This window comes from Lepidochelys kempii, chromosome 1, assembly GCF_965140285.1.
Source record: "Lepidochelys kempii isolate rLepKem1 chromosome 1, rLepKem1.hap1, whole genome shotgun sequence".
Lineage (NCBI taxonomy): Eukaryota > Metazoa > Chordata > Testudines > Cheloniidae > Lepidochelys > Lepidochelys kempii.
Genome location: NC_136380.1, coordinates 226,718,933 through 226,745,109, shown reverse-complemented (window position 1 = coordinate 226,745,109; position 26,177 = coordinate 226,718,933). Strand labels below are relative to the sequence as shown.

The window sequence follows — 26,177 nt, the reverse complement described above, 5'->3', positions numbered from 1 at the left end:
CACTACTTTTGCTGTTCACTTACTTGACTGTGCATGGTAAGGACTTGAAGTGTGGTGTGCTTGAACTGATATGTCAAAAAGATTTGCTATAATGAGCCACTTGAAAATGCAGTCCAACATCTGTGAGTAACTTATCTTGAATCCTGTGTCATGCAAATTTTGATACTTGATATGCAACAGCTGAAGTTAAAAACATATATATATCAGTAGTAGTCCTTGGAGACTGTTTCCTGTTTGTTTCAAATAAATCTGCCCTGACTTTGGACAAAATGCAGTCAGTTTCATTTGGTTTCAGTGGGTCTTTTGCATTCTGTTCCTTGTACTGATTGCAGATTTCATGCATGGGTGGGCACTGCAAATGATGCTTAGTAGTTCAAACCTGAGGCTGTGTATTATTATGACATGATGTCCTATGTACAGAATTGCATCCTATGCAGCATTTTCATCTCTAGAGTCCCAACACTTTTTTATGCTTGGAGGTGCTGGGTTTTTTTGTTGGCCAGCCATCTAGAATTATTCTCTCAAGTTCTTGTAAAATTGGGTAATTTTGTGTTGCTCATTTGGGTTTGTCAGGCTTTCTTTTAAAAATGGGTAATATATAGGTAATATTTACTTCACACTTCTCTTCCTGCAGCCCCTTGCTTTCACTATTTATAGGTACTCTTGGAAGTATGTCCACTGTAAGAACTTGCTTTTTATGCCTGTTTTTTCACATTTACTGAGTACTTTTCCAAGTTCATGATCATTTTCTAATCTTGGGGTGCTTTTCACAATTGCTTCTGTAATATGGCTTTCAACAATTTATGGTCTGTTTCTAACGCAAATAATTTGCCTCTTAACCATATTCAATAAACCGCTCACAACCAAAAGCTATTGTCAACATTTCTTTTTTAAACCTGTGCATAATTCTGTTGTGTTTTAGTCCATGCATTGGGAGTTGGTTATTGGGTGGATTTTGTTCAACAGCTCATGTGAGCTAGGTGAATTAGCTATGAATTTAGGGTAGGATTTTTAAAATACCTAAGGGAGTTGGGTGCTTTAAAAAAATCTCACCCTTAAAATACCGACATTCAATCTTTCACTTGCTTTTGCAAACTGTTCTTGTTAACTCAGAGCTAAAAGACAACCTATGTTTCATTCCTACAATAGAGGTAATTTGCAATGCAAAGTTTTGATCCAAAGAGCACTACTGCTTTTCTTTGTCAAAGGTTTATCAAAACATGGTGCTAAGCACTCGTTTAAATGAATGAAAGGGTCCATGACTCAAATAATATACAGTGCCTAAAGTGTAAGAGGAAAGATTCCAAATGCATTGTACTATTGAGAACAGTCTGTGCAGAGTGTCCCAGTCACACTCTGCTGTGTTTTTACAATGCTGTTAATACTTTTAAAGCATAATTTGTGAAGTAATAGTTGGAACAGGGAGAGACTCCTGTGTGGCTTCTATTCCTGGCTCTACTAATGACTTGCTGTGGGGTGTAATATTTCTACAACTACCTCTTTGAAAATGACTAATGATTTGAGATGCCTCAATTTTTTGGTTCCCCACTTGAAACATCTGATGTTGAGAGTTAGAAAATGTAAGCCTTAAAATACTTTAGAGAGGGACAAGGTAATATCTTTTATTGGACCAACTTCTGTTGATGTGAGAGACGAGATTTTTCTCTTACACAGAGCTCTTCTTCAGGTCTGGGAAACATACTCAGAGAGTCACAGCAAAATACAAGGTGGAACCGATTTTTTAGCATAATTAGTTAACACATATTTCAAGGGACCATTCAAGGTGAAGTGGCCCCTTAACACCCATCCAGTCACTGGGGAGGAGTGGGGGGTTGTTAGTGTGTTATTGTAATAAGCCATAAATATTGTGTCTCTGTTCAGTCCATGATTTTTTAGTGTCTAGCAAAGTTATTAATTTAAACACCAAGACTTGTCTTTTGAAAGTGTTGAGCAGGTTTCCTTTGATGTTGAGGACTGATAGGTCACACATAGAGCGATCACTTTGCGAAAAGTTTTCACCCACAGGTGATAGGGTGCTTTTGTTTTTTTATCATTTTCCTGTGTACGTTCATTTGAGAGTGTAGTGATTGGCTGGTTTCACCCACCTAGTTCTTATTGGGGCAACTGGGGCATTGTAAGCTTGAAAGTTTGTCTCTCTCTCCTGAAAGTTGGTTTAATAAAAGATATTACCTCACCCACCTTGTCTCTCTCTAATATCCTGGGACCATGGGTGGCGGGTATAATAGGAAAGGGGAGGCATTGCCTCCCCTAACACAGCCATCTCTGCCGCCTGACACCTGGGCCCTGTTCCCCCCTGCCACCGCCTTGTCCCCTCCCTGCTCTGACCCTTCCCTGAGGCTCCCAGGGCTTGCTGCTGCTGGAGTGAATCTTCCTCCTTTCCCCTCCTCTCCTCTCCTCTCCTCCATCCCATCCCCTTCCCCCCTCCGAGGTCCCCGCAGCTGCCAGTCACATCTCTCCTCACCCCACACTCACTGTGGGGCATGGGGTGTGTGTGTGTGTGTGTGAGAGAGAGAGAGAGAGAATGCAAGCAGGGAGTTGTGGGGGGGGAAAGGAGGCCCTGCCACAGGGAGTTGGGGAGAGTTAGGAGGCCCTGCCACAGAGGGGATCCCTGAGTAACTTTACACAGTGATAGGTTTCAGAGTAGCAGCCGTGTTAGTCTGTATCTGCAAAAAGAAAAGGAGGACTTGTGGTACCTTAGAGACTAACAAATTTATTTGAGCATAAGCTTTTGTGAGCTACAGCTCACTTCATGGGATGCAGTGAGGTGCCACAAGTCCTCCTTTTCTTTTTACACAGTGAAAAAGCCTTCCAGGGACCTAGTAGCAGAGATCACTGAAACTGTTAAAGGGTTTAAACCATTAAAGTGGTAATGAAGCCATTTAACAAGCATTTGCCAAAGCCCAGGAAGCTTTTGGCCACTTTCAGCTGGCTTTTATATTGTAGGAAAATGCGTTATTGGGGTTACAAACAGTTTCCAAATGATGACCCTTCAGTTATTCTCAGTACCCAGAAGAAACAGCTGCTAACCTGGCTCAAGGAGAAGCTGACATAGCCAGTGAGTTTATTTCTTCATCTAGTCGTTTTATTCAAACCCAGTTTAAGTAAACGAGTCTGGCAGGGAATTCTGTGTAAGAAAGGTAATAAACTACTGCCTTGATGCAGGCTGTCAATGACCAGCACTTTTTCAAAAGGAGAGATTCGGCTTCAGTTTGGCACAGGTAGTCTGGCTTTTTGTCTCTCTCTATACAGCATACACCAGGGGTTCTCAAACTGGGGCTCGGGACCCCTCAGGGGGTCGTGAAGTTATTACATGGGGGGGCACGAGCTGTCAGCGTCCATTCCAAGCCCCGCTTTGCCTCCAGCATTTATAATGGTGTTAAATATATAAGAAAGTGTTTTTAATGTATAAGCGAGGGTCGCACTCAGCGGCTTGCTGTATGAAAAGGGTCATCAGTACACAAGTCTGAGAACCACTGGCATACACTGAACTCCCTGCCACGCAGAGGAGAATCTGTCTGGCTTGAACTATACCTGTTGCCTGTTCAGTTCCCTTGGGGAATGTTTAGTGCTTTAAGGTGAAAAGGGGAGAGGGTGTGTGTGTGGGGGGAGGGCAGCAGCAGGATGGGCGAGCCAGCTGCACAGCAGGTGGTGGTGGGGGTCCAGCGGGGGGTGAGGAAGCGAGCAGCAGGTGAGTGAGCTGCAGGTGGGCGGGGGAGGAGGGGAGAGGAGGGAGGATCTCAGGGTGTGGTGTGAAGAGGTGAGTGGCGAGTCAGCAGTGGGTGGGGGCAGGGCCTGGGGCAGAGCAGGTACGGAGTGTTGGCCGAAGAGGCAGGACAAGGAGCTCGCCTCCCCCAGGGGAATTTTCACCCACTGCCATGACCAACGCGGCTACAACAATACTGCATACTAAAACACTTTGATATTCGTAAAGGGACTATGTAAAGCCAAATGTTGTAATAATAATAAGTAATAAATGTACTAACTCATTCAGGATCAACAGTGCTTACAGTCCCATGAGTGCTCTGTGCATGGAACTTCCCTTTTTTCCATGGGCATTTCACACAGCAAAAGCGGAGAAAACAGCATTTAAAAATCGGAAAATCTGGTTCTAATATCACAAAAGTTGACAGAGAGCCTCGGGGCAGCAGTAGTACTTTTAACACCATTTTTTACAATAGATTAGTTTTCAGCTTGTCTCCTTAAAAACCCTGGTGCTCTGTAACAGGGCCATGCTAATGAGACTCACAAAATCACTGAAGTCAGTGGGAGTTCCATGTGTGAAGGTCTTGCAGGATCAGGCTCTTCATGAATAAAAACAGTCTAAGTTGTTTGTTCTACTTTACCATTAATGGAATTTCATTATAGTTGAGTCACTATGGACCCAATTCTTGCAAGGTGCCGAGCACTGTCAACTCCCATTAATTTTAATTAGGACCTCTAGCCCTATCATTGGCTCATGTTGTATGGACTGTTGGCTATGACAACTTTAATTTTATTTAATTTAAATAATGAAATAAATATTGTAATAATTAAAGCAATAACAATGAAATGAGAGTGATGTATACTGGGCAGAATCTTATTTTATGTATTCTTCACTGCTGTTTGCATGATGTCATCTTTTTCTGTATTATGTTATGTCATGTGTAACCAGGATAACAAATTCCTTCGGGCAGTGGTCATGTCTTTATTGTCTTGTAAATCACCATGCACACCTGGGCACTTTCTGTAGAAACATGTTAAATAATAACAGCTTTTAAAAGGATCACTGAATTAGGGATAGTTCTAAGTATTAAACCGCAGTTTCTAGGCACACTACTGTGCGCTCAGAATGGAATGGCAGCTCTAACATTGAAATGCCTTGTTGTTGTGGATTTTGGTCATATCACTAGTGTTACTTGAATAGGTCTGAGCAGTGTCTTTTAGTGGTCCAGTACAATTGTGTTATCATTTGTATTGCACTAGCACCCAGAGACCCCAACTGAATTGGTGCTCCTGTGTACTAAGCATTGTGCATAGAAGAGACAGGCTCTGCCACAAAGAGCTGACCATCTGCATAGACAAGACGTACAGGGGGTGATGGAAAGAAAATAGTATCTCTGTTTCACTGAAGCACAGACATTAAGGCTTCTATCCAGCAAAGAAAACTGTGTGAGCACACCGAGCTGTCCAACTGTATGATTCTCTTTGCAGGATTGGGGCCTAGCGTCACTCAGAATATCAGTAGTAGAGCTGGGAACTGTAGTCAGACTTCCTGAGTTCCAGTCCAATGGAGTTCCAGTCCAATGTCTTAAGAACAAAAACATCCTTCCTTTCAGGAGTAAGGCTAATTGAAGAGAAGAAGAATGGGCCAGTGGTTAGGGTGCTAGTCGAGAACTTAGCAGACCTCAGTTCAATTCCCTGCCTGCCGCAGTCTTTGTGTGATCTTGGACAAGTTACTTAGCCTCTCTGTGCCTCAGTTACCCATCTGTAAAATAGGGATCATAGCACTGCCCTACCTCCCAGAGGTGTTGCTAGGATAAATACGTTGAAATTGTATGGTGCTTAGTTTCTTGGCGATGGAAGCCATATGAGTTCTTAGCTGTGTGTGTAGTTGCCAAGAGTTTTCTAGAGCCCATAAAGTCTTAGACAAAAGTGAACAAATGTCTGGTACGGATCATCAGTAAACAGCACAGGAGTGTAAAGGTGTAGTTAATCTGAAAAAGAGAAATGCCTATACTGTCTTAATGACAATGTCATAATAATGATATACGACATGGTCATTAATATTGTCAAACTGTTATGTTGTTATGCCTCCTGATTATTTTGTCCTCTCTTATGCTTTCAAAGTGCACTCTTAGACTTCAAAAAATTGTCAGTTATATAACAAAATGCTATCACCAATTTGCAAACCATTTCTCCCCACTTGAGAATTTACTTTTAGCAGAAACATATCCTTTGTTGATAAAATCAGATATCCACAATAAAAGCTGTACCATACATTTGACCTAAGCAACTATTTGTTCAATATCTTCATTAATGATCTGGAGGATGGCGTAGATTGCACCCTCAATAAGTTTGCAGATGACCCTAAACTGGGAGGAGAGGTAGATACACTGAAAGGTAGGGATAGGATACAGAGGGACCTAGACGAATTAGAGGACTGGGCCAAAAGAAATCTGATGAGGTTCAACAAGGACAAGTGCAGAGTCCTGCACTTAGGATGGAAGAATCCCATGCACTGCTACAGACTAGGGACCAAGTGGCTATACAGAAATTCTTCAGAAAAGGGGTTACAATGGACGAGAAACTGGATGAGAGTCAATCGTGTGCCCTTGTTGCCGAGAAGGCTAATGGCATTTGGGGCTGTATAAGTAGGCGTATAGCCAGTAGACCGAGGGACGTGATTATTCCTCTCTATTTGGCATTGGTGAGGCCTCATCTGGAGTACTGTGTCCAGTTTTTGGCCCCACTCTACAAGAAGGATGTGGAAAAATTGGAAAGAGTCCAGCGAAGGGCAACAAAAATGATTAGGGGGCTGGAGCATATAACTTATGAGGAGAGGCTGAGGGAACTGGGATTATTTAGTCTGCGGAAAAGAAGAATGAGGGGGATTTGATAGCTGCTTTCAACTACCTGAAAGGGGGTTCCAAAGAGGATGGATCGAGACTGTTCTCAGTGGTGTCAGATGACAGGACGAGGAGCAATGGTCTCAAGTTGCAGTGGTGGAGGTTTAGGTTGGATATTAGGAAAAACTTTTTCACTAGGAGGGTGGTGAAGCACTGGAATGTGTTACCTAGGGAGGTGGTGGAATCTCCTTCCTTAGAAGTTTTTAAGGTCAGGCTTGACAAAGCCCTGGCTGGGATGATTTAGTTAGGGATTGGTCCTGCTTTGAGCAGGGGGTTGGACTAGATGACCTCCTGAGGTCCCTTCCAACCCTGATATTCTATGATTCTATGAACTGGGACATTTTAATGGAATAATCCAGTCAGGAACAGTCCTAGCTGTTTTACCAGTCATGGTGGTAAATGTTTTCATCTTCTTCCCCCTCCTAGTTCCCTCTGGCTCAAAAAGACACTCTAAGGCCAAGTCTACAATTACAAGCTTACAGAGGCCCAGGTTGACCAATACAGTTGTGCTGCTGTAAGATCGCTCATGTAGCCACGTTATGCAGACAGGAGAGAGCTCTCCTCTTGACATAATAAAACCAGCTCAAATTGCGGATGTGGCTATACCTGCGTAGGGTGACCAGATATCCCAGTTTTATAGGGACAGTCCCTATATTTGGAGCTTTGTCTTATATAGGCATCTGTTACGCCCCATCCCTTGTCCCAGTTTTTCACACTTGCTATCTATTCACCCTATATCGGCGGGAGGGCGTCTCCTGCCAACGTAGCGCTGTGCACACGAGCACTTATGCTGGCAAAATTTATGGTGCTCAGGGGGGTGATTTTTTCACACCCCTGTGGGCCAAAAGTTTTGCTGACATCCGTGCTAGTGTAGACATAGCCTAATACCTTTTTTATCCTGGATTGCAGCGAATGGGACACATTTACTCTTGCAACCAGTGTGAAGCAGCAGAATGGCTCTTCACCCTGGTGCAAGATTCTAGAATCTAACACCTTATTGTATGGTGTAAGTATTTTTTGTGCATGCACTGGCCTGTGTCCACACACTCTTTTTTTTAAGTCCTATGAAAACTAGCACAGTCCTTGAAATGTATTGATTTTGCAAATAAATCCTTTCATAAACAGTTACAATGGAATTGCAATCACAAGGAAATCCGGTCCTCTAGAAAGTTTTTGCATATGAGATACTGTTGATTTCAAATGAGAGGCCTGCATTTCCAGTATGCAAAGTTAACCCCATTTATAAGGGAAATGGTTTCTTTTTAGACATATAGTGCATTATTACCTCTTCCACTAATTAATGGAGAGGAACACTCTAGAATAGCTGATTAAAGAAAGAAAGGCTAGTAATCTTTGTTACAAGTTGTTTGCATTGGGTTCAGCATACTACTGGTGTCAAGATGGTGTTGCCTATTGAAAAATTTCTATGTCCGCAAAAACAAATAAAAAAAAGTTATTAATACTAATTTTAGAAGACAGTGGGAGTCCTTGGACAATTCTGTCTGAGTAAGGACTGAAGAATCAGTCCTCTAAATTGTTACATTGCATTGGTAGAAAATTATAGGCTAGGAACTTGTTGGAAATCTACTAGCAAGGGTCATGCAACCCAACCAATATTCTGTAGAACAAATTTGAGAACAGTTGAAATGGTGAAAGCTGGAACTAAAATTCATCGTAACTGTTTAGAGATTTTGAGCACTAGATGTGAACTGTTTCAATTTCCTTTAGGGTTCCTCCACAGTGCACACATTTTTGGATGAAATGTCATGCCTTTCTATGTATGCTGTAAAGGAAAAAAATCTGCTCTGTGTAAACTACATAACAGAGGTCTGCACAGCAAAGGTGTAATATAATGAGAATGTAGAGTGATAAGATGGTTTTATAGATCTGGCTAATATATTGAAATGGTAACTTTTAGGATTAACCAGCATAACAAAGAAGAATTGTTCAAGGCATATGGTCCATTTTCTCAGAGGTAGATAATTACTGTATTTGTTGTAGGTATGTGTATTGAACATATCATTTTGGTGTCATGCAGTTAGCAGTAGGTGTTGTAGAAAAATTCATTTTGGGTCAGAGCTGTACTGATTTTTGCACCTGCTCAGAATCTAGTACTTTGTGTTTATAGAATTTAAATGTTTAATTGGGTGTCATTGAAATTTTGAGTTAACTCCTGGCAGTAGTTAAATTTACTGCAGTATCTGCAGTATTACCTATTTGTATATAAGGAATGGGTAAATATCAGTATGCGATAAACATAACATGAGTGATTCTTATTTGCAATAAGACCTCTTTGTCCAGTCTGACAGTGTGAAGGGGCTTTAAAGTGAGTGTACATTTAATTGCTACAGTGGTGTAAAGGGACCTTAGTGCAAATGAGAATTTAGCCCCAAAATGCTGATAGCATCCATTCTATCTTAATATTTCTACATTATCCTGTATTATATTTTGTTTTGGAAAATATTAGATTAAAAACAGAAAGGTCCTCTATTAGTCTTAATAATTAGGATGAAAAGGTTATGCTCCACACAGTGACACTTATTTTAGTAAATTTTCCTAGCTTGTCATATTATAATTCTATTCTATTCCACCTAGGTCTGAAAAAGAATAAATGTGTCTGAAAAGAAAAACACTGTCTGCCCAGCCATGAAATTTCTGAACTAGGTGGGAGGTAAGTACCAAACTTTTAATGTAAAAACTCACGCTGGATTTCAGCTCTAATCTTACAGTAAAAGGATGTGATCAGGAGGTTCTAATATAGTCTTCTAAAGAATTATAAAATGGCATTTCATTCTGAATAACTTAGGGATATTTATCTTTTTGAGCCCAGGCTATCTGAGACAGATATTTGTTTAGGGTGTTACCAGATCTTATTTTCTGGAATGTCACATGTAGTGATGGATGAATATGCAACAAATAATATATTTGAATTTAGCTTTTTCTTTTCTTTTATAAATAATGAACGTATCACAAAATTCTCAGATGTTGGTGTTTTGAAATCATTCTCAGATTTCTTCAGTGACTAATTCTGCAGATTTTTCATTAACAATGTGCTATGAATAGTCAACTGGTTACATAAGTTATATGCTATTGTTTCTGTTGCCTGGTTGGATGGCTTATATAACTAACACAGCATGACTTGCAAATTTTACAAATGAACATACAATGTGAATGCCCTTAAATTTGAGCTTTAAATTTGTTTCTCTTGAGAATTCATTGTAACTAAGTCAAATTTTGTGGAAAGCAAGCAAGAAAGGGTTTTGAATAGGGTCAAATCAAAATTTGCTTTCAAATTTGAACAAATATTTGTGGAAATGTTTTCTCACTTCAGAAAAATAAATATACCATTTTCTCTGTTTAAAAGAATAAATGTATCATTCATTACTTTGAAAAATTCTGAATTTTGGATAAATACACAAACGTTTGGGTGCTTATGCAGTCCTCTTGGTTTGCAAAATGGGTCTGGAAATCTCACAAGAGCAACTTTTTTTTGCAGTACAGTACACTCACATTTATCTGAATGGCCTGGAGGACATCCAAAACTTAGATAACTGGGTGTTCAGATAGACGGAAGTGCTATTTTGAGCAGCAGTTTCACTGCATGTAGGCCTATGTTCGTTCGGTCTTGTCTTCACTACCGGGGAGATCGACGCCGCTGCAATTGATGCAGCGGGTGTTGACTTAGCAAGTCTAGTGAAGACCCACTAAATCTATGGTAGTGCACTCTCCGGTCAACTCCAGTACTCCAGCTCCCTGAGAAGAGTAAAGTAAGCAGTTGGGAGACAGTCTCCCATTGACGCAGCTCAGTGAAGATACCGGGGTAAGTCGACCTATGCTACTTCAACTCCAGCTACGTTATTCATGTAGCTGGAGTAGCGTAACTTAGATTGACTTACTCCGGTAGTGAAGACATGCCCTAAATCACTTAATAGCTTCTCAGTTAGTCTCTTAGCATCTATTAGTGCTAATCAACTGTTTTGTACTTCTAATGCTTAATACTTTGTACTTATTAAAGAGTAAAAAAAACCTTTGAGTTATTAAAATACCGGAATTGTATTAAAATTATATTCCTGGTGACTTTAATACAATTCTGGTATTTTAATAAACTCAAAGTTGTTGTTTTTTACTTTCATAAATACCAAGTATTAAGCATTACAAGTACAGAGCCATTAATTCACACTAAGAGGTAACTGAGAAGTTATTTGTGGGTGGTTAACTAGCATAGATCTATATGGAGGATACACTGTGGATTTGGATAACTAGGATATTTGGATAAATGGGAGTGTACTGTATTTCACCTCCTATGCTTTGGTCCTGACTGGACTAGAAAGTGAGGGGACTCAGAAAAGAGTTGTTTGAATATTTTCAAACTTAATGAAAACAGATTGGGTTGCCTCTTACTCTATGTGGACCAATATGCCCATATGCAGTCATTGTTTCAGATCAGTTGTATACATTTTTTAATTTATTGTGGCAATATCTAGGAGTTCCTGTCATGGACTAGGGCCCCATTGTACTAGATGCTGTACAAACACAGAACAAAAGGATGGTCTCTGCCCCTCTTGTCTTCTACAATTTCAGTAAAAGACAAGAGACAAGTAGATACAGAAGTTATGAGTTAACAGTCTTCATACTCCTTTAATCCAGAAATTAAACCATTTGAAGGATGAGGAAATAATACTCTAGTCTGCATAGAACTACCAGATGTTTTCAGGAGGAATATCTCAGAAGTGGAGACGAGGCTTGCTTTAACCAAACCTCAGCTGCAAACACCCTAGAACTTCAGGGTGTTCAGACTTGAGGCATGGACCCAGTCGTTGTGGTTTGACCCCACCTCTCACCAGAAATAGTACACCCAGTCCATTTCAGTGATATACTAACAATTAAATAATTGGTTTTATATTAACACCAAACTTCCAGCCACTGATTAAATAACCATTTTTTAAAAAGTTTTAGCAAGTGTCTCTATTCCAAAAACCACCATTACAATTAGAGATGGCACTGAATCAAAACTCCAAACAATCTCAACAGCCCCGCACTTTGGCGACATTTGTCTCCAGATCTGAACTTTGCAGCTGACCCCTCTCTCGATGATGGGCCAAACCAAAAGCCAGATCTGAACACCACTGAACTCTGGGAAAGTTCAAATCCATCTTTTGTGGTTCAGGTTGATCTCTAATTAAAACAAACCAGTTTGAAAGGCAAATGTCTTAAAACCAAAACAAAACAAATGTTTCACGTGAAAAGTCTGGATTAGGCTACATTGTACCAAGTTGTGTTTTATTCTCTCACATGATGTAATGTTACTCTGTGTACCATAAAGTGACAACATGCTATAAAAAACATTCAAGGCAATCACTTTGAATTTAACTTTGTACAATGTACTGTACACATGGAAATAATCCATGCTGTGTATGGACCTGCAGACAGCTTTACTTGGCTCTCAATTTTGGGCATAATCCGTCGCCTTTCAATATTATAGCGTACATCCCCAGTAATGCAGTATGTCTGGGATCCTGTAAAAAACCAGTTTCTGGCCTTTATTGTGTGACCCTTATGCCTCATTATGTCAGTAGTATGTGGAATATTGCCACTAATCCCTGAAAACAAATACAAAAGTGTTGCTGTGGAAAATCCTGTTGTGTAATAGGTCAGGGAAATCCCAGCAAACTCTCCTGCTAAGAGCTTCTGTTTATATTGTAGTTAATATTACAGTGTCTGTAATAAAGCAACACAGTTGATCAGTGGACAAGAGAAAAGCAAACAAAAGAGAATGGAACATGGTTTCAGCATTACTGAAGTGCTGAAGTAAAAGTAAATCAGAGACAGAAAGGAAAAGAAGAGAAAATGTTCAAGCCTCACTGCTAATGTCAGAATGTCACTGTGCACCAGTAGCTAGAAAAAGAATTTCTTGGACAGTAAGAGTTACTCAGAGAATGACAGCACAGAGATAGAACAGTGAGTATACAGTAATCACTAGTTTCTTTCCCTGTGGCCTTTGTTCTGTCCCTCTATTTTTTGTACATGCCTTACAAATACCAGTAATAGGCAAACTTTGTGAAGTAGAGTTCTGTCTTTATGGATACTGATCCAGAGTATACAAACTTCTTGCCTACAGAAACTAGGCTGGAAATCTCATTAGACCAGGCTTTCTCATGGGATTTTACAGTAGTCCTGCTCTCAGGCAGGGCACAAAGTTCATGATACCTTTCATGGTATTTCTTCCCTGCTGCTAACTGTTCAGGTAATAAGACATTACATTTATAGAACGCCTTTCATTTGACGATGTCAGATGTCAGAGCATTTTACGAACATAAATTAAGCCTCACTGCTCCCCACTTAGATTAGAATTATCATCTGATGTCAAAGATGGGGAAACTGTGGTTTAGAGAGCTGAGATGACTTGCCCACGGTCGCACAGGAAGTCTCTGGCAGAGCTGGGAATTGAACCCAGGTTTCCCAGTCTGTGGTTCAACCATAAGACGATCTTTCCCCAGATTGAACCAGGAAGTGCAGGAGCAGGTGAAAATGAAAAGGTAGGAAAATTTATTGAACATCAGTTCAGTTTGGGTGAGAGATTGAGACAGAGAGGGAGGAGAATTATTTTATTTATTTAGAGCAAGTTTAATCAACCTTTAATCAAACTGATGATGCTGTTGATCTTTACCCAAAAGCAACTTTTACTTCAAACTCTTCTCTACTGGTCACATCATGGTTTAAAAAATAATTCCCTAATACTATTTCAAGTTCTTTTTCTATGGAATTCTATAAAGCATACTAATGAAAAACAAAGCAATATTGCAGGTCTTTGCAAAGAAATTGAGAAAATCCAATCACCACAATGTTTTCTTCTTCCCTAGTCTTTTATAATTTATGGGGGGGAGATTGCTAATAGCCTACATCTTTTTAAATTATCTTGAGAAAATAGGGAAAAAGGAAGATGGGGAATTAGTACATGCCCAAGTCTTGTTCATGTTGTTGTCCTAGTTATCATACTATGACATTTAGGTCAAATCAATGTGGAATACAAGCAAGATCTTGCTTTGTTATAGCTACAGAAAATCTAAAAATGTGTTTATCGGGGAATATAACCCTTAGCAGAGTGTGTGTGTGTGTGTGTGTGGGGGGGGGGTTAATTTACCACAAATGCTGATATATATAGAGAAGAGAAAACCAGTACACATTTGAGGTAAACACCATGACTTTTATTAGTCACCTATCACAAGGTTCCACACATTTCTGCTTGGGTTATTGGTGTTGGTAACCTTCCACAATGCTGACTTCTCCATCAATGCTACCCCTATGAATGTCCTGATTCTAAATACTCCCCACCAGTTAACCATCTGTTAGTGCCCTGAACTAACCCCCTTACCAAATACCCCTCCCCAATTGCCCAGTACTGATCACTACCATTTGTTGAACTGTCCCATAGCCATTCACCATTACTGAAGTTCTCTCTCTCTCTCTCTCAATTCACCCTGAGTTGTAACAGCTTAAAGGCTTCCATTGTAAATATGGAAAACAATCTCAACATTAAATGTAACAGTATAGTATAACTGATGGACAGGTTCATGTTTCAAATACATTTAATTTAGATTGCAACTCAGACCGAGTAGCAGGGGGAAGCAACTTTATTGGTTGGTGGGTTCTGTGGCTGCCCTTTCAGTTGAAGTGTATGTCAGTCCCTTGCCAAAGAGGAGCTCAGTCTGGTGCTAATTTTGAACTCCCAATTGCTTTTAAATTCTTAGATATCAGTGGTGGGTTGTTTTGCTATTTTTAATCTGCACTTAGCTCCGGGGTTGTGGCATTTAATGCTTTGTCACAAAGCCTTCAGATTTAAGATTTCTTTTCTTGTGATTTTTTTGGGTCTCTGAAGGTGTATGCTTACTGTAGGTGACAAGACCATTAACTGAGGGAAAATGTCCATGTTTGGCATAGGGAGTGTTTATGCACAACCTTATCTGAGGGCCAAATCATCCCCTTGAACAGCATACGGAGAGGTGGCAAAGCCTCATGGGTAGCAGTCAAAAATGGACATTAAAAACAGAAGGTGGGGGAGATTTTTAGAACTCACCACTTTTTCTCCCTCAGTGGTTTGAAACCCCTTAATTTTGCGGCAGAAGCAGGATCGCCACTCTCTGTGACATCATTCCCCTCAGAACCCACAAGATAATGCTGACCCTGTCAAACACGACCTTGCATGGAAACCTCCCCTGAATGGGATGGAGGTTCAGCTGGATGAGGGCAGGGTTTCCTGCTGTCGCAGGGAGGCAGAGGAATAGCTATAAAATATTGCCTATGGGTAAAATGCGTTCCTGACTTTGTGTTTATATTGCCCAAAGCTTTTAAACCTGAGGGCAATTTCTTTTAAATTATTAATTGATTTCAGAGCCAGTCTGCATTTCTTGTATGAATAGTTGGAGATTCCTCCTCCCTACCCTCTGTGTACTCATGGGGTTTCTGGGGTGCAAACAGTTTTCCAAAGAGAACCTGCCCATCCAAACACAGCTTTTACTTAAAATTTGGTTGGAGTTCTGTCCCTAAGCATTCTCTTATTTACCCATCCCCAAATTCTCAAGATGCCTCTGCATTTGAGAGAGACTAAAAGTTGTTTCCCAGGCCCACCCACAAATGCTAAGGTCAGTTCTGACCAGAGTCAGACTCTCAGTTCTGATTAGAGTGTACGAGGCAGAAACTGACAATTACCACCAGCTGAGAATCTCCTCCCAAATTTGTTAATTTGTAAACTCCAATTCATCAAGATATTCCTATGGATCAAAAAATTTCAGCATGTGCTTAAAATTAAAAATATGCTGAACAGGGATGGACTTCAAGTGCTTTGCTGAATTGGGGCCTTAGAGGATAGAGCAACCCTAAAAGCACAGTGCATGTCTCAGAATGGAATGCAATGCAAGGCTTATCTTTTCAGGTGTTCTATGGCACTGCCTTCTCATTCTCTCTTCTTTTTTTTTAGTCTGATTTGATTGTTCCTTTATGTCCCTAATAATAATAATTTGGATGTCATGGTGATGGCTATACTGTATATTATTAAAACAGAAATAAAATAAAGGTATGGGTAATCGAATCTCATGCTGCAGAGCCACACAGAGTGTTAGCTAAAAGGAAGTGCAGGGCTCAGGAAGGAAATTCTGCCTCATTAGAGAATAACATACTTGTCTGTTCATTTTGAGGACTCTTTTGGATTCTACAGAACTGTCTATTGCTACAGGCAGGCTAGCAGGTTGGATGGATCAGTGAGCTGATCCTGTGGTAAAATGGTAAAACATTTGTTCGTAAACCAAAATGCACAAGGCATATACACAAACACCTCTGATGCAGTCATTTTCTTTGTTTCTCTTATTTTATTTAAGAAAGGAAAGAAAATGCCTTATGTCAGACAAAGAAGTGGCTGAAAAGATGAGTCTTGTGTATATGTAGCACTTATTTGCATTGTATTACTATTCTGCAACATGGGTATAAATTTATGCTGCATTACATTGTGTTTTTCATACTATTTCTAGATACTGCTTAGTGCACTTTGATTGAAGAACGTATGGTTTACCAAATAGGATACATGTGAAACAACAGAGAAGAAAAGGGAGGATGCAACACATGCAGTTATGAGTTATAATGCTATGTTTAGTCTTTCCTGCCTGATGTAGAGAGTTGGACTGGATGATCAAACCTATCATCTAGGGAAGAGATTTTGACGACCTAGAAACCACAAGAGTAAAGCTTAACTGATTTGTAATATCATTAGTATCCCCCAAACATGCATAGATTTTAATTTATTCATATATTAATTATTTACCTGCATTACTTTTTATTTTACCATAAATTGTTTTTCTTACAATAACATCAGTTACCATCTGACTCTGTGAATATGTATTTCTGTAGAGAAATTAAATTTAATGTTGTTAGAGGGATTTTTTTTATTTTAAGTTTTGCCCAGACTGAAAATATGAAACTAAATCCATATTTCAGCCTTCTACTTTGCAACGTTTAGAGCTAGGAATCAGACTGAAATTCAGATCTGCATTTATATTCTGGACCCACTCAAAAGTCAGGGGTGTTCACAACTCCCATTGACTTCACTGGGGCCAGTATTTCATCAATGGGGTTTTGGCTGAGCCCCATCCCTACATAGAGAGAGAGTTGGTGGGATACGTCTCTGGACTGGAATATTGATATAGAGAGGTATAGCTTGTTGCGGAAGGACAGGCAGAGTAAAAGGGGAAGAAGTGTTACATTATACATCAAGAGTCTATACACTTGTTCTGAGGTGCAGAAGGAGGTGGGAGGAAGACCAGTTCAGAATTTCTACATAAAGATAAAGGGGGCAAAAAAGAGGGGTGATGTCTTGGTAGAGGTCTACTATAGACTAACAAATCAGGAAGAGGAGGTGGATGAGGCGTTTGTAGAACAAATAACAGGAATATCCAAAACACAAATCTGGTAATAATGTGGACTTTACCCAGACAACTGTTGGCAAAGTAATACAGCAAAACACTGAATTTCCAATAAGTTCTTGAAATCTATTGGGGACAAATTTTTGTTTCAGAACAAAACAGAGGGACAGCCATTTTAGAGTTGATTCTTACCAACAGGGAGGAACTGGTAGCAAATCTGAAGGTGGAAGGCAATATGGGTGAAAATGATCATGAAATGATAGATTTAATAATTATAAGAAAATAAAGGAGTGAGAGAAGCTGAATAAGGACAATGGACTTCAAAAAAGAAGACTTTGACAAACTCAGAGAAATGGTAGTTAAGGTCCCCCCCAAAAAAAAATCTAAGGAAAATAGGAGTTCAGGAGACCTGGCAGTTCCTCAAGGAAACAATATTAAAGGTACAACTACAAACCATGCCAGTGCAAGGAAAATATAGGAAGAATAGGAAGGGGCCAATATGGCTACATTAGGAGCTCTTCAATGACCTGAAAATCCACAAGAAATCCTACAAATAGTGAAAACATGGACAAATTGCTGAGGTAAAGAACAAAATGATAGCACAAGCATGTAGGGACAAAATCAGAAAGGCTAAGGCACAAAATGAGTTACACTAGCAAGGAACATAAAAGGTAATAAGAACAGGTTCTTTAATTACATTAGGATCAAGAGAAAGACAAAGGAAAGTGTAGGTCCTCTACTTAGCAGCAAAGGACAGCTAATAATTTACAACACCAAGAAGGCTGAGGTGTTGAATGTGTATTTTGCTCCATTCCTCATTAAAGGTGACCAGATACTTAACACAATATTAACAACAAGGGGGAAAGGAACACAAGCCAGGGAAAGAGCAGGTTAAAGAATATTTAGATAAGTTAGATGTACTGAAGTTGGCAGAAATTGATTAAGTTGGTGAAGTTCAAACTAGGGTACTTAAGGAACTAGCTCAAGCAATCTTGGAACTTGAGAACTCCTGGAAGACGGGTGAGGCCCCAGAGGACTGGAGAAGGGAAACATAGTACCTATCTTTAAAAAGGGGAACAAAGAGGACCCAGGGAATTCTAGAACAGTGAGCCTATCTTTGATACCTGGAAAGATACTGGATCGAATTATTAAACAATCAGTTTGTAAGCACCTAGAGGATAATAGGGTTCTAAGGAATAGCCAGCATGTATTTGTCAAGAATAAATCATGCCAAACTAATCTAATTTCCTTCTTTGACAGGGTTACTGGCCTAGTGGATAGAGGGGAAGCAGCAGACGTGACATATCTTGATTTTAGTAAGGCTTTTGACACAGTGCTACAAGACATTCTCATAAGCAAACTAGAGAAATGTAGTCATGATGAAATTACTATAAGGAGGGTGCTCAACTGGTTGAAAGATAGTATTCAAAGAGTAGTTATCAATGGTTTGCTGTCAAACTGGGAAAGGGTATCTAGTGAGGGCCCTCATAGGTCAGTCCTAGGTCTGGTACTTTTCAATATTTTCATTAATGACTTGGATAATAGAGTGGAGAGTATACTTATAAAATTTGCAGAGGACATCAAGTTGGGTGGGGTTGCAAGCACTTTGGAGGACAGGGTTAGAATTCAAAACAACCTTGAGAAATTGGAGAATTGGTCTGAATTCAACAAAATGAGATTCAATGAAGACAAGTGCAATATAGTGGTCTTAGGAAGGAAAAAAGAAATGCACAACTACAAAATGGGGAATAACTGGTTAGGTGGTAGTACTGCTGAAAAGGATCTGGGAATTATAGTGGATCCCAAACTGAACATGAGTCACAATGTGATCCCGTTGCAAAAACCCGCCAACCCCATTCTGGGGTGTACAGAAGTGCTGTATGTAAAACATGGGAGGTAATTGTACCACTCTCTTTGGCCTTGGAGTACTGTGCCCAATTATGGGTGCCACATTTTAGGGCCAGAGTTCAGAGAGAGAGTTCAGAGGAGAACAACAAAAATCATAAAAGATTTAGAAAACATGACCTCTGCAGAAAAGTTAAAAAAGCTGGGCATGTTTAGTCTTGAGAAAAGAAGACTTGGGCGGGGGGGACCTTATAACAATCTTCAAATGTGTTAAGGGCTGTCATAAAGAGGATAGGGATCCATTGTTCTCCATGTCCACTGAAGGTAGGACATGACACAATGGACTTAATCTGCAGCAAGGGAGATTTAGGTTATATTGGGGGGAAAAATCTAATTATAAGGGCAGTTGAGCTCTGGAATGGGCTTCCAAGGGAGGTTGGGGAATCTCCGTCATTGGAGGTTTTACAGAACAGGTTGGACAAACGCCTGTCTGTGTTTACTTGGTCCTGCCTCAGCGCAGGGGGCAGCACTTGCTGAATTTTTGGTCCCTTCCAGCCGTATGTGTCTGTGATTTTATATAGATTTTTATATATATATTATTGTATAATTAGATTAAAATGTACATTAAAATGGCAAAGTCAAGTACTGGAAAGAGAGGAAATGTTGCCTATGCAACATTAATTCAGTCCCTTTGTATTTATGCATTAATTACACGATTGCATATTATTTTTTCACCTACCTCATTCAGATTGAGGCAGACCCCTGCAATAGAAAGTTTTTATCCTGAATGGTTAAAGTTGGCAAAGTTATATGCAAGTGGAGGTAGGATCTTCCACTGGGAGGTGACAGGAAACCTTAACTATAGGCCAGCTTCCAACTCTGCCTATAATGCCTCACTATACGGAACACTGATCTGCTTCCAGAGACCTTCCACTAAAGCTAGTCTAAAAATGCAGTAGCTGGAAAATTGAAATTTTCCTTTCAAATCAATTCAACAAAACATTAAACTGCATTGCCCTATTGGCACATTTCCTTATGGGAGTTGTAGTTTGAGCCTCCATTCTCTCCTACACACTAGGCTCCTTGGAGCACTACATCACCCATAATGCAAAGCGGATTTCCCTCAGACTGAGCTGTGTGAGGCCTCATGGAAGTCACATGACTTTGGGTGCATCATCTGAGATATAGTCTGGCTAGGGAGCCTGGCCCATAGGGAGAATGGAGACATCAGGATGCCAAACTACAACTTCCACAAGGAAAAACTCAATAATGGGAAAAGGCAATTTAATGTTGAACTGACTTGATACAAAATGTTGTGGGTCAGTCCAATAGACCAAAATAAAACATTTCAATGTCAGGAATGCCAAAGTGTTTTGTTTTGATCGAAAATGTCACAGTGAAATGTTTCAGTATTTCCTAATAAAAATTTTGCAGAATTTTCCATTGAATGAAATTTCAACTTTTTCTTCTGATGTGGAATGAAAACAAATATTTAATGTTTTGAATTTTCCATGGGATGGATATTCCAAACGTTGCTCAACTCTACCTTTTACCACTTTCTAGTTGCCTGCAATTCATACAATGTTTATTAAGTAATTATATGAACAATTTCTACTGTGTTTAGAACCAGGATCTCTTTTTTTAAAGCAAGAGTTCTGCCAAAGAGCTAAATGTGCAGCTGTTTTAATGAAAGTCAATGCAATTTTCTTTGAAGACAATCTAGACTTTTTTTCCAACTCGTGACCTTCGAAAACAAAAGCTATTGAATTTCAATTTAAATAGCTATTAGTATCTTACCAAAATTCATTGCAGAGGAAGGCAAGGAACGTAAAATAAATGTTTATTTTAAGGATCAGGAGAAAATGATTGGTCTATAGAGAATTCCATTATAGGAGGGAAGGAGGAGGAGAGAGAGGGAGGGAGAGAGGAAAAGACGATGATATGAATGAAGCCAGATGAGCACAGTTTCTAATAAAGTCAGCGAAAACTTTACTGATAGTGAATCACTTCTTAAAAGTGAGATCCATGAGTAAAAAGGGATTATTGAAATTCTCAGTATCAAAGTATTTCATAAATATTAATCCAGCCTCACTAACACCTTGAGGTTGTCATTTTACAGATTGGTAAACTGAAGCACAAAGAGATTAATATTCACATTTTCAAAAAAGATTCAGTAAATTGTGAATCCTCAGTTTTGGGGTACCCAATTTCAGATTCATGGGGTCTGATTTTCAGAAATGCTGAGCACTGCAGCTCCCATTAAACTTCATTTGGAGGTGGGGGTACTCAGCCTGTGGGAAAATCTGGGGATAGGAGTCTCAAGTTGAAATGTGAAGCACCCACAATTAGTGGACACCCTTCAAAAATTTGGAATGTGATTTGCCCAAAGCCACAGGGTGACTAGGTGGCAGAGCTAGAAACACAATCCAATAATCTTCACTTCTGTTTGCTAGACAATATCTCCAACTATTGGATCATCCACCTGGACATGTGCCTTTACGGTTTTAAAATCCTATATTGAACACTTACTCTCTCCTCTAAATAGTCTCTGTGAAAAATTTCCTTAATTTATTGTGATGTTTGTGACTAAATGCTTAAATAACAATCTGTTTCAAAGTATTAAAAAAGAAAAAAATCTTCCAAAATTTGAGAAGCCTGAGCCTATCACTCTCATTATGGCAGAATAATTATTTCTCAGTGGTAAAAGATAAGGGATGCTTTTCCTTACATGTCCTAGAATCTTTCAAATGACAACTACTTCCAAGTGGTCTATCTTATTACTAAAGTTTAGGTACCTTGTTGTTCAGCTTCTTCCGTGAAAGAATACCCATCTTTTTCTGCCAGAAAAGGTGGATTGTTTGTGTCTCCTCTTAAACTCCCTCCAAGACCATATAAATCATAAACAGGAGTAGCCTCCTCTTTTATCTTATCTTTTACACACAATCTAGTTTTCTTTGGTGGTCTTAAATTAGACTCTAAGGAGAGTCTTTATGCTTACGAGAGAGCTTAAAGTTTGCAGCTGGCCCGCTTTACACCGATTTACTATTACTTGAGCAATTAAAATAAAGCAGTGGGTTCACTGTTCTTTTGGGTGGGAAAGTCCCTCTTTGGTCTGACATACTTTCTACTGCTTTTTAGGAGTCCAAAGGGACAGTCCTATGGAGGGTGCCTGCCTTTACATGGTTGAAATCATATGTCCCAGTAATATATTGCAAACATAATTGATCCTTATTCTTCATCTGCCTTTATTTCTGCGCCCAGAGCAGAAATGTTGATTAGGGAAAGAAGTGCGTTTTTTTGAGCCATCAGTAGAAGACATTGCAGTGAGTACTAAAGACACCTTTATGTTTTTCCTGCAAAATGATGACACTGAGAGTCACCCCAACTTTTATTTCTGTTTCTATCAAACAGTCAACCCAGTCTGCCTGTCTGTTATAAGTTGTCTCTGTTATAAGTGGGGTCTCACTATTTTTTGATTGTCTAATTAAAAGAAGGACTTCTCTGTAAACATTCTCACTAAGATTATGCCAGAGTTCCAGAATTATGTATCTTGTAGTATATAGACTGGAGTCCATTAAGAACTAGAATTTTTTCACCCACAGCTGTTAAATTTGTCATGTTATTTATGCTATTTTCTATTTGAACTAAACAAAATACTGCAAATACCATGGTAAACATCAATTTTTGTACAATGGCCCCCAGTATGTAGCTGCCATTAAGATAACCATGAACTCGGGTTGAAGATCTGATTGAGGCCGGCACCATGTTGTTTTCTGGATGCTATGAATTAGCGGAGATTTAAATTGAATGAATATGCACTGCATGCTTTTATGCTGACATTTCAAATATTATAGTTTTGCAGATATCATAGAGTTGAAATGTATGTGATTTCTTAAGAAGACACCTCTTGAGGTGAACTATGGGAGCTACTTGATATTACCAATTCAGATGTCAAGTTCAGATTGTTGAGACCAAGTTCCTTACTGATGGTTTGCTTGAATGCTAATAGGTTAGACTCCCACTCATCTGAAGATAAGAAAAGATCCAGATAAATATTGCAGACCAAAGTTCAATCCAATCCCCAAATGACTGACAAATGCCTACATCATTATCGCGCCTACCTCTATGTTAAAGATGATTCTTCTCTTTCTTTTGATAAAGTCTGTCCTACTCTGTATTACATTAAAAATTATCTAATTACTGCTCATTTTCCCCTCCAATTTGTTTCCAGCTCTCTGATTCTTTTTTTCTCTCCATGTCCTTTATGGACTTTAAAGCCAGAAAGGACCATCATGATATTCTAGTCTGATCTCCTGCACACTGCAAGCCACAGAACCTCACCCACCCATTCCTGTAATAGATCCATAACCTCTGGCTGAGTTACTGAAGTCCTCAGATCATGACTTAAAGACTTCAAGTTACAGAGAATCCACTATTTACATTACTTGTTTTATTGGCTTAAACACAAATACATAAAGATAGATTTTCTTACAATAAACATACAATTAATCTGACATATTAACATGTATAAAGTATAATGAACACATAAATAACCATGTAAATAAGAAAATAAAAATGAGACTGAAACAGAGAGAAAGAAATGGTACCAGGAAAGGAAAGGAAAACTGAAAGGTAGACGTTTGAACACATTAGGTCAAACTATTTGGATTCATTTACAGTTCCTCATTTATTGATTTGCTGATAGCACTGTAATACAAGTGTGATTGTAATACATTTCTATCAGTGCTGACTGTCCTCATATATTGGAAGTCTTCCACTTTTAAGAAAAGGCATGGTTTTCATATTGGCTAGCTCTTTGAGAGCACCATTGTACTGGCTACATGTGTCTAGGCAATGGATTTCTTTGTGGAAAATAATACCATTGACTACTTCCAACGCTCTTGGTAGGAGTTTTTATGAACATTTGGCATGTCAGTTAAACTCCCATCATAGCCAAGAGTAAAGATTACAAAATCCATCTGCAGGGCTGAATCCAGAATTAAATCAAGCTTATCTATGGCTTGCATCCAAAAATAACTCACTGGCTGGCACTCCTACAACATGTGTGATAACATGCCATTCATTTCCCCACACTACCAGCTCTTTGTTGACACATCTTGAGCCCACTTTCTGTATTCTCTTTGGAGACCAGTGTACCCAAAACAGTTTTTTTCCTAAACTTTTTCTGAGATCCAGTGTGGATTTAATCACACTGAGTCCACACACTCCCCATTTTTCTTACTGGTCTCTTCAGTGCAGAGCTTCTTCCCCTTTCTCCCCTCACCCACAATTTGTAATTGTGGTCATCTTCTTAAATATCTACTGTATATATGCTAATGTTCTGCATTGCTTTGTACCCATTTTTGCCCAAGTGGCTTACAAGATTTGGTTCACCTGGCAACATTGGTGCAATAAAATCCGGGCCCGGATTACTGCGGTCCTTAAAATCCTAGAGCGTTTCCTTTTGTTTATTTATTTTTAGGGAATGGCAGAAGATGGGTGAGTGATGTGTGCGTGCATAGGGGTGTGGGGGATTCTAAACACTGCAGACATTATTATTCTCTTAAACCACACACTGCAGAGAAGCTTAATGTCATCTCACAGGCATTCTTTCAAGATGTCAGAGATTCACAAATCCACAAAAGGTAATAGATGTAAAAAGCCTTCAAAATGCCCTGTAATTTGCTGATTCTTTACAACCATTAGGTGGCTGTCTCAATCATTTGAGTTAGTTTCCCCCACCCCAAATCTCAAAGGGTTTCCTTGAAATATATTCAGAGATGTGAAATACAGTCAGATGAACAATTCTAAAGCCAATCATTTTCCAGGTCTGGCACAGGGGTCATCTGCAGATCAATTCTGACATCTTGTCAGCTACACCCTCCACAGACACTTTCATCTTCCAGTCCTCATTTTTGCCCTGGATTTAGCCCTGATAAGAGAAGTAATTTATGAGCCATGTAATACTTAGAGTTTCAGAGGGAATGGTCAATACACAAAGCATTAGCTTGCATAATCTTCTTTCAAAGAACTATAGTAAATCTCAGTTTTGCCATTTACTCTGGCTCCATGCTTCAGAGGCTGCCCTGGCTTCCTCTTTTACTTCCAGGTGTTGTTAATGATCTATAAAATCTGCTCTGGTTTAGATCCTAGCTTCGTGAGAAATTGCCTCTATGGCCATGCACCGTTGTGGCAAATGAGTCTTCTAGTCTGGAGTTGCCTTCCACCAATGATTTGATAGAGCCAGAGTTTGTTAACCTTTGGGGCAAGAGGCTTTTCCTTGAAATAGGTTTGGGTGGGATGGGGTTCTTTTGGGGATAGGTCTCAAATAAGGAGGCATTCATAGCTCTGAATAATACCAATCAATGAATAATTCACTGTCTAAAAATAGCTAATTGGATCATTCCTGAATCAATTGGCACAAAAAGGTGGTGATGTATAGCAGGAGGCAGTAAGAAAGATCAGAACATCAGCCTTCAAACAGTGGGTAAGGTGGTAGCAGCCCAAAAGGGGGTCAGATGCAGCCATTGTTGTGAGAATGGGAGGGAGGGGATTCAGCGAAGCTCGATTTGCATGTGGACGAGTCCAGGGAGAGGATGTTGAGCAGAGTAGGAGGTGGGTCGAGTAAAGTGGGTATGTCAGGGCATGAGATATTGGCTGGAGGATCATGACTTTGGAGAAGGTCACAGCTATAAATATACAAAAACTATGCAATTACTTTGCTAATTCATCCCCATGGATCAGCCTTGCTAAATTCATTGCTTCTGCTACCAGACTGGGTCACTTTGTCATTTGTCCCTAACTGCAGTAACAGATCCATTCAAATCTGAATGCCTCAGTTGAATACACAACAATTATGTTGAATTACACATAATTTTATCCTTGTATAAACTGTTTGCAATGTTCTTAATGCAATTGACCAGATCCTGGCCCTGATATAGCATGAAATCACTGAAATACATGCAAAAGAGTGGTGGAGCCAGCCTAGCCAGCTGCATTGTAGAATCCCCAGGTGTCTTAAGATTCCAAAGTTGGCTCTGTGCCACAACTTTCTGGCCTTCCCTGGTACATGTGTCATGCCGGAGCATGGCCAAAGGAGAGGCATGTCAGGAGTGCACTGGCACGCCAATGATCCCCAGCTGCTGGAGAAACCTGTTGGGTGCCTTTGCAGCCAGGCATAAATTAGAACAGCCCTGATTCTGCAACCCCATAGGGAGCTCAATCAGACCCAAGGATCTGGCCTGGTATTTTTGTGTCGCTCATTTAAAGTTATATTACCTGGGACGCATACAAGTTT

At 39.7% G+C, this 26,177-nt stretch overlaps 2 protein-coding genes across 3 annotated transcripts in view; one reads left to right on the top strand and one right to left on the bottom strand.

Moving 5' to 3' along the window:
* The window catches only part of ATXN10 (ataxin 10), a 338,097-nt gene extending 321,784 nt beyond the window's left edge, over positions 1 to 16,313 (top strand). Inside the window, exons 12-13 of the transcript XR_012155466.2 lie at positions 9,222 to 9,297; positions 16,148 to 16,313. The gene's annotated coding sequence lies outside the window, so the exon portion shown is untranslated. The remainder of the gene's footprint in view (positions 1 to 9,221; positions 9,298 to 16,147) is intronic.
* The window catches only part of WNT7B (Wnt family member 7B), a 131,984-nt gene that overhangs the window by 26,371 nt on the left and 79,436 nt on the right, over positions 1 to 26,177 (bottom strand). The gene's annotated exons all lie outside the window — the stretch shown is intronic.